Genomic DNA, 7,578 nt, shown 5'->3' on the forward strand with positions numbered 1-7,578 from the left:
GTGAGTGCATACATTTTTCATACTGGCCACCCCGTGGGAAACGAACCCACAACCCTGGCGTTGCAAGCGCCATGCTCTACCAACTGAGCTGCAGGGGATAATAATAATAATAATAATAATAATAATAATATGCCATTTAGCAGACGCTTTTATCCAAAGCGACTTACAGTCATGCGTGCATACATTTTTACGTATGGGTGGTCCCGGGGATCGAACCCACTACCCTGGCGTTCCAAGCGCCGTGCTCTACCAGCTGAGCTACAGAGGACCACATGTGGAACTTATAACCAGAGCCTTGTGCAAAAAAACATTAGGTGTGTGTAACACTGCATGCCAGAACTTGTTTGAACTTTAGACATAGGTTTGTGTCCCAAATGGCACCCTTTTCCCTATATAGTGCACTACTTTTGACCAAGGCTCTGGTTAAAAGCAGTGCACTATTTAGGTAAAAGGGTGCCATTTGGGACACAAACCATGTCTAAAGTTCGGACAAGTTCTGCATCTAATGTTTTTTTTGCATGAGACTCAAATGCTTCCTTAAGTGGAAGTAACATTTCGGTTGGACCTTTGTGTGCAATTGACCAATAAAGTGATCTCAATCTGTTAGATAAATGTTGAGTGCAATGCACCTTGGCAAGATAACACATAGTTGAACTTGGTTGCCACACAGAGTTGTAGAGGAAAGGTGACTGCCCTAGAAACTGATTATAACACTTGACCATGACTGTGTGTAACAGGGTTGGTTATGTTTCCACTTGCCTCTAAAGAAATGTGTATCTAATGTTCAAGCATTCTTATTGGTTGGTTCAACTCCGATGACAATAAGGCGTGTTGTGATTGGCCCCGCTTGCAGCTAGGGGGAGAGCGCGAACGTCAGGTCTTTCCAGTATGATAATTAGATGTAAGGGGGTAGGTCATGTTCTGAATACTGTTTTATATATTTTACAATGTGTACAAGGTTGCTGTACATTACTGATTTATACATGTGTGGGTATATGGTACCTGTTAGGGATTGAGGGGCTTTCTGGGATGTGCTTTGGCATATGATTGCTGTAGATAAGTGTGTTAGCTAGCATACACCGACGTAATGGTCACATGAGCCCACTGCTAACACAGTTGCCTTCATGTTACAGATTTTGCCATCGACAGCCATCAATATTGTTAAGCTCTGCACAACTAACGTGCTGTTTCCCATTTAACAACAGGTATTTACACATGTTATATTTTGTATTGTATTTTTTTAAATTTTGTTTCGCCGAGTATGAAAATGTGATGCAAGGGATTTTGCCATCGGCAGCCATCAATATCGTTAAGCTCTGCACAACTAACGTGCTGTTTCCCATTTAACAACAGAAATAAACGATGCTCAACTTGGCTGATGTGATTTATGAAGATAAAACACAACGCAAGGAGAGTACGATATACACCTGTTACACTGGTGTCGTGACACGTCTTCTTGTCTTCGCCGGACGCCACGTGGAGGGATCCGAGACCCGGCTTCAAGAAGTACCGTGGTTGCTGATGCACGCCAGAGGCCTAGGTTTGGCTTTCTGCACAAAGTGGAATTCTCAGGGAGCTCCTGGTAGCATGAGTGAGTGGGGGAATATATAAATGTACTACTGTTTATTACTTGTATGTGGTGATGCTATGTTTATTTAGTGATGTAATTGTGCCGTTATGCTAGTAACCTTCCGAAGCCGATTAACGTGAGGGCGACGCCATTTTCTACCACACGGTGGCGACAACTATTTATTAAGGCGTTTCTTGTTACTTTTCTGTGCTGATTCTTGGTCTGGTTAGATTACTACTACTGAACTTTTATTTTGAGCGCATTATGGTCAAGCTGATTTTATAGAAGTGTTCATATTGATTGTGATATAATAATAGAAAAATTACTTTATATATAAAAAAAAAATTGGGGGGGGAGAGGTAGGGGAGTTTTCATGTTTAACCCTTCACCACCAGTGGGTATGGGGGCAGCTATTTCTCCAGTTACTTCCACACCTCTGGCCAGGCCAACTGCACAGGCAAGTGTGCGCTTTCCACCTGATTTAGAGCTACCTCAACTCGGTGCATTCGAGCCAGTTTCACCTAGTCCTAGGATGGAGGATGTGTCTATGGATGTCCTGGCGGGCATTGTTAAGCAGATAGGTCACTCCATAGGTGAAAATATCGCCTCTTGTTTGGAATCAAAGGCTATGGGAGATTGGGTGGGACAGAAGGTTGATAATGTTGGTGGTACCAAGGCTGGGGCCAGCTCTAGTCTAAATGTAGTGGTGAAAAATGATGTCAGGGAACCAGTCTGTTTCAGGGGGGATGGTTGAGAGGAATGCACAGTGCAGGAGTGGGAGGAGACCATGTTAGTGTACATGCAGAATAAGTGCTAGGCAGGAGAGGTCAGATGAAGTTTTGGGTAAGCTGTCAGGGCGGGCACGTGACGTGGTAAGAGTAAGCCTATGCAGTAAAACCCAGTTGACTTAAGCCAGGGCCCTGGACCAGTTTTTGACATTCTGAAGCATCACTTTAGCGACACAATCAACTCCGACATGCCCTTAGCTGATGTTTACTCTACGTTGCCAATGGAAGGGGAGACTCCATTTGATTACTGGATCAGACTGAACAGGGCCATAGAGGTGGCAGAGGACTGGCAGAACAAGGAGCTAGACAATCCGTCACGTGTTCTGACTGTCATGTTCATCAAGCACTGTCCGAACCCAGAGCTGTCATTGATATTCATGTGCAAACCATTGCATGAGTGGACGGCTGCGGAGGTCCATGGCAGGCTGGAGGAGTACCAGAGGAAGCGCAAGGCTCCACGTCCCTTGCGGCCGGCCCCACTGGTCACCACACTGACGCAGGAAGTAAGTAGGCCAGTGTCGGCTGTTGCAAACTGCCCGGACCCCTTGCAGCAGCAGCCCACAAATGGCTCATCCGAGGCATTGGATCGTGTGATTGGCATGCTTGAACGGGTCTTGGAGCAGAGGCCACAGCAACCTGTAGGCGGCTATGATAACCGTTTCCAGAGGAGGCCCAGGAGAAGGGAGAACCCCCGTCTTTGCAATGCAGAGTGTGTGGGGACGCGAATCACAGCACAATGGATCATTGTTATTCTAACCACCTATGCTTCCTCTGTTATGCAGGGGGGCACACACGTCAAGAATGCCCTCGCACTTCATCGGTAACTCCCGTCGCTCCAAAAGACAGCAACACGACACAGCGGCAGGAAAACTAGCTGGCCCGCACGGGATGGGGGGGAAGTGCTGGGCCTTGTGAGGTGCCCCAATCAGATAGTGGTGAAGATTTAGAGTCAATATATTCAAGGGTTTGTGATGAAGTCAAGTCGAACGAAAAAGTCATTATGCAAAATACACAGAGAGTGCTCCACAACGATGAACTCTTCTATACTAGGGTGTTACTGGGGGATGTTATAGAGGTGAGCGCTATGATTGACAGCGGTTCTATGGCATGCACATTGAGCTCACAACAGTGGTGCCACGCCTTGAGAAAGCAGGTGTGCTCAAGAGTGGCTCCCCTCAGTCCGACTGGTTGGCTGCGTAGGGTTGAAGACCAAGCCTGTAGGTGTTTGTGAATTGAATCTGTGTGTGTATGGCAGCAGTGTCTCTGTCCCTGTTCTAGTAGTGGATTGCCAACGTGATGAGCTCATCCTAGGCAGCAACGTGATAAAACACCTCATCAGGGAGCTGAAGACGACTGGTGACTTCTGGGAGAAGATGATGTCATCGTCTGAACACAATGGAGATGACAAACTGTTCCGTCTGCTGGCTAATGTAGAGAGATGGAAAGGGACCGAAGTGCCAGAAAGAGTGGGCACAGTAAGGCTGAAGCGGGCGGTCACGTTGGAGCCTATGCAGGAACATTTAGTCTGGGGCCGGCTGTGTACGCCTCAAAATGTATCCGCGGGCAGTGCTGTCGGGCGGTCACATTGGAGCCTATGCAGGAACATTTAGTCTGGGGCCGGCTGTGTAGGCCTCAAAATGTATCCGCGGGCAGTGCTGTCGTTATTGAGCCTACGAGGGCACGCTCAAGACCAAAAAAACATTCTAGTGGGGAGAACAGTAGCGACATTGTGGAGCGATGGCTGGGTCCCTGTCAAAGTTATCAATCCCTCACCAAAGCCAGTAACAGTGAGACGCAATGCCAAGATAGCGGACGTTTATCCTTGCATGGCCTTAGAGGACTTTGACACTGACTATATGGATGGGCCCACTGTCGAACCGGTCCCCCTGGTGCAGCAGGTACACAAAATGGAGGACAATCCAGACTTTGACAATGGTAGTGGAGATAGCTTGACCGTTGACAGTACCGTCAAACCGCACAGAGTGACAAGTGAGGTGCTGCATGAGTTAGGGCTAGGTGACATTGACATTTAGTCCACTCAGTTGTCGCAACAGTGTAAGGCCAGGCTAGTTAGGCTTATAGCCCGCTACGAGTCTATCTTCTCCCGGCACAAACTAGATTGTGGGAAGGCTACTGGATATGTCCATCGCATCAGACTCAGTGACACTAAGCCTTTTAGGCTACCTTACCGTAGGCTCTCCCCTAACCATTACGACAAGCTCAGGCAGGCCTCGGATGAGATGGAAGAGCGAGAGATAATCAGGAAATCCAGCAGTGAGTATGCCTCCCCGCTCGTGCTGGTCTGGAAGAAGTCTGGTGATCTGAGACTGTGTACAGACTTCCGATGGCTCGATGCTCGCACCGTAAAGGATGCTCGCACCGTAAAGGATGCTCGCACCGTAAAGGATGCTCGCACCGTAAAGGATGCTCGCACCGTAAAGGATGCTCGCACCGTAAAGGATGCTCGCACCGTAAAGGATGCTCGCACCGTAAAGGATGCTCGCACCGTAAAGGATGCTCACCCTCTACCTCTCCAAGCTGATGCTCTGGCGGCCCTGGGTGGCAAGACCTTCTTCTCTACGATGGATTTGACCTCAGGCTACGACAATGTGGAGGTGCATGAAGACGACAAGAAGTTTACAGCCTTCACTTCTCCTTTTGGGTTATATGAATATAACAGTCTTCCACAAGGACTATGCAACAGCCCAGCTACATTCATGAGAATGATGTTGAGCATTTTTGGGGTTCAACATTTTTCTAGCCTTCTATGCTACCTGGACGATGTGCTGGTTTTTGCCCCGACTGAAGAACTTGGATTGCAACGCTTGGAGTCAGATTTTGAGCGTCTCAAAGCCCATAATCTGAAATTGTCTCCAAAGAAATGCCATTTCATGAAGAGGTCAGTGCGGTTCTTGGGGCATGTCATCAGTGAAGGAGGTGTGGCCACAGACCCAGTGAAGGCTATTGCAGGGATGACAGAGAAGGATCTCATGGAGGATAACACGGACGTGCCCTCTCAAGGGAAGATTCGGTCCTTTCTCGGAATGATAGACTATTACCAGCAGTTCATTGAGGGGTGCTCCACCATCGCTAAGCCACTGCATGGGCTGACAACGGGGACGAAGGCACCACGCCATGGGAAAGGCAAGAGGAAAAGAGGAATACATAGGAAACTCACAGCAGCAGACTGGACTGGTGAGTGCAAACAGGCCTTTAGTCAGTTGAAACAAGCTCTCCTCGATCAGGTCATGCTAGCCCACCCTGATTTTAGTAGACCTTTCTTGCTGTCTGTAGACGCATCTAGTAATGGATTAGGTGCTGTCCTCTCCCAGGTGCCAGAGGATGGGTCTGCAGCCAGACCCGTAGCATTCGCTAGCAAATCACTTACTTATGCACAGTCAAAGTATCCTGCCCATAGGTTAGAGTTTTTTTCTTTACGCTGGGCCGTCTGCGAGAAGTTTAGTCATTGGCTAAGGGGCAAGCCTTTTACTGTACGGACAGACCCATTAAACATACATCCTGTCCAAGCCCAAATTGGACGCCTGTGAACAGAGATGGGTTGCTAAACTCGCTCCATTCGAGTTTGACATCGAGTACATCCCCGGTACCAAAAATGTCATTGCTGATGCACTCAGTAGACAGCCGTTTGTGCAGCCGAGCGCTCTCCACCGCATCTCAAGCGTTCCAAACAAGGCCTTGCTGGAAGAAGCTGCGGGAGTACGTGCTGAGAAGGAGCAAGATGTGTTCCGCTGGTCGAACCACCCATTCGACCTCGAAAGCTGCTCACCGTCAAATGAGGCAGATGCCTGTGAAATTGTCATGGATCTGCCAAACTACCTCCTATCCCTCTCCTGGTTCTCTGTCAAAGGAAGCGGTGTCAGCAGTCCTGAGGTCACAAGGGGAGGCTGGTTCTACAGAACTGTGCGCTGCTACTACCCTCAGCTCACTCAGTCACTGGTGCCATCTGAGATGTCAGATGTGAGAGTGCCATCCCGTGACGACCTGATATCAAAGCAGCGCCAGGATGACGCACTCGCCAGAGTTGTCCTCTGCGTGGACAGGGGCCGTAGACCTTCTAGGAGGGAACGTGGCCATGAACCACTCGAGGCTCTGCGGATTCTGAAGACCTGGGAGAAGCTCACTCTGAAAATGTGTGTACTGTATCGCGTTACCAAAAGTTTGCTGTCAAAGAAGAAGACGTACCAGTATGTAGTACCCACCTCAATGAGGGCGACAGTCTTGAAGGGTGTCCACGATGACGCCGGTCGTCAGGGGCAACAGCGGACGTTGTACTTGACGAGACAGCGGTTCTTCTGGCGTGGTCTGGAATCGGATGTGAGAGACTATGTCAAGACCTGCAAGAGGTGTGTGTTCAGTAAGGCCCCCGAGCCAGAGGCCAGAGCTCCACTGGAGAACATCATCACGACTGAGCCCCTCGAATTGGTGTGTGTGGACTTCTGGTCTGCTGAAGACTCTAACAACAAGTCCTTGGATGTTCTGGTCGTCACTGATCATTTTACTAAGATGGCCCATGCCTTCTTGTGTCCGAACCAATCAGCTAAAGCAGTGGCACTTCAGCTGTGGAACAACATATTCCGTGTGTATGGTTTTCCTCGTCGTATCCACTCTGACCAAGGGGCCAACTTTGAAAGTAAATTGATTGCTGAGTTGTTGGGTGCTGCAGGAGTCCAGAAGTCGCACACAACTCCCTACCATCCGATGGGGAACGGGGGAGTCGAAAGGTTCAATAGAACGCTGGGAAACATGATCAGGGCTTTACCTGCGAAAGCGAAGCACAGGTGGCCCCAGAAGCTGAAGTCGTTGACCTTCGCCTACAACTGTACAGTCCATGAAACCACGGGCTACACCCCTTTCCAGTTGATGTTTGGGAGAACCCCACGTCTGCCTGTCGACATGATGTTTGGTACTGTGCTGCAAGACTCGGAGGTTGTAGACTATGACGAGTACATCAAGTCCCTGACGAGAGACCTGAGGGAGGCCATGGAGACGGTACAGGTGTCGGCAACCAAACAGCTGAAGATCAGAGGAGGTCGGTGATCGGGTGCTGCTGACGAATAAGGGTGAACGTGGAAAGAGAAAGCTGGCGGATCGTTGGGAGAACAACCTCTATATTGTTACGGAGAAGAATAGTGACATTCACATCTTCAAGATACAGAACATGTCAACTGGCCAGGAGAAAACAGTCCACTGTAATCTGAT

The sequence above is a fragment of the Coregonus clupeaformis genome, chromosome 19 (genome assembly GCF_020615455.1).
Source record: "Coregonus clupeaformis isolate EN_2021a chromosome 19, ASM2061545v1, whole genome shotgun sequence".
Classification (NCBI taxonomy): Eukaryota; Metazoa; Chordata; class Actinopteri; order Salmoniformes; family Salmonidae; genus Coregonus; species Coregonus clupeaformis.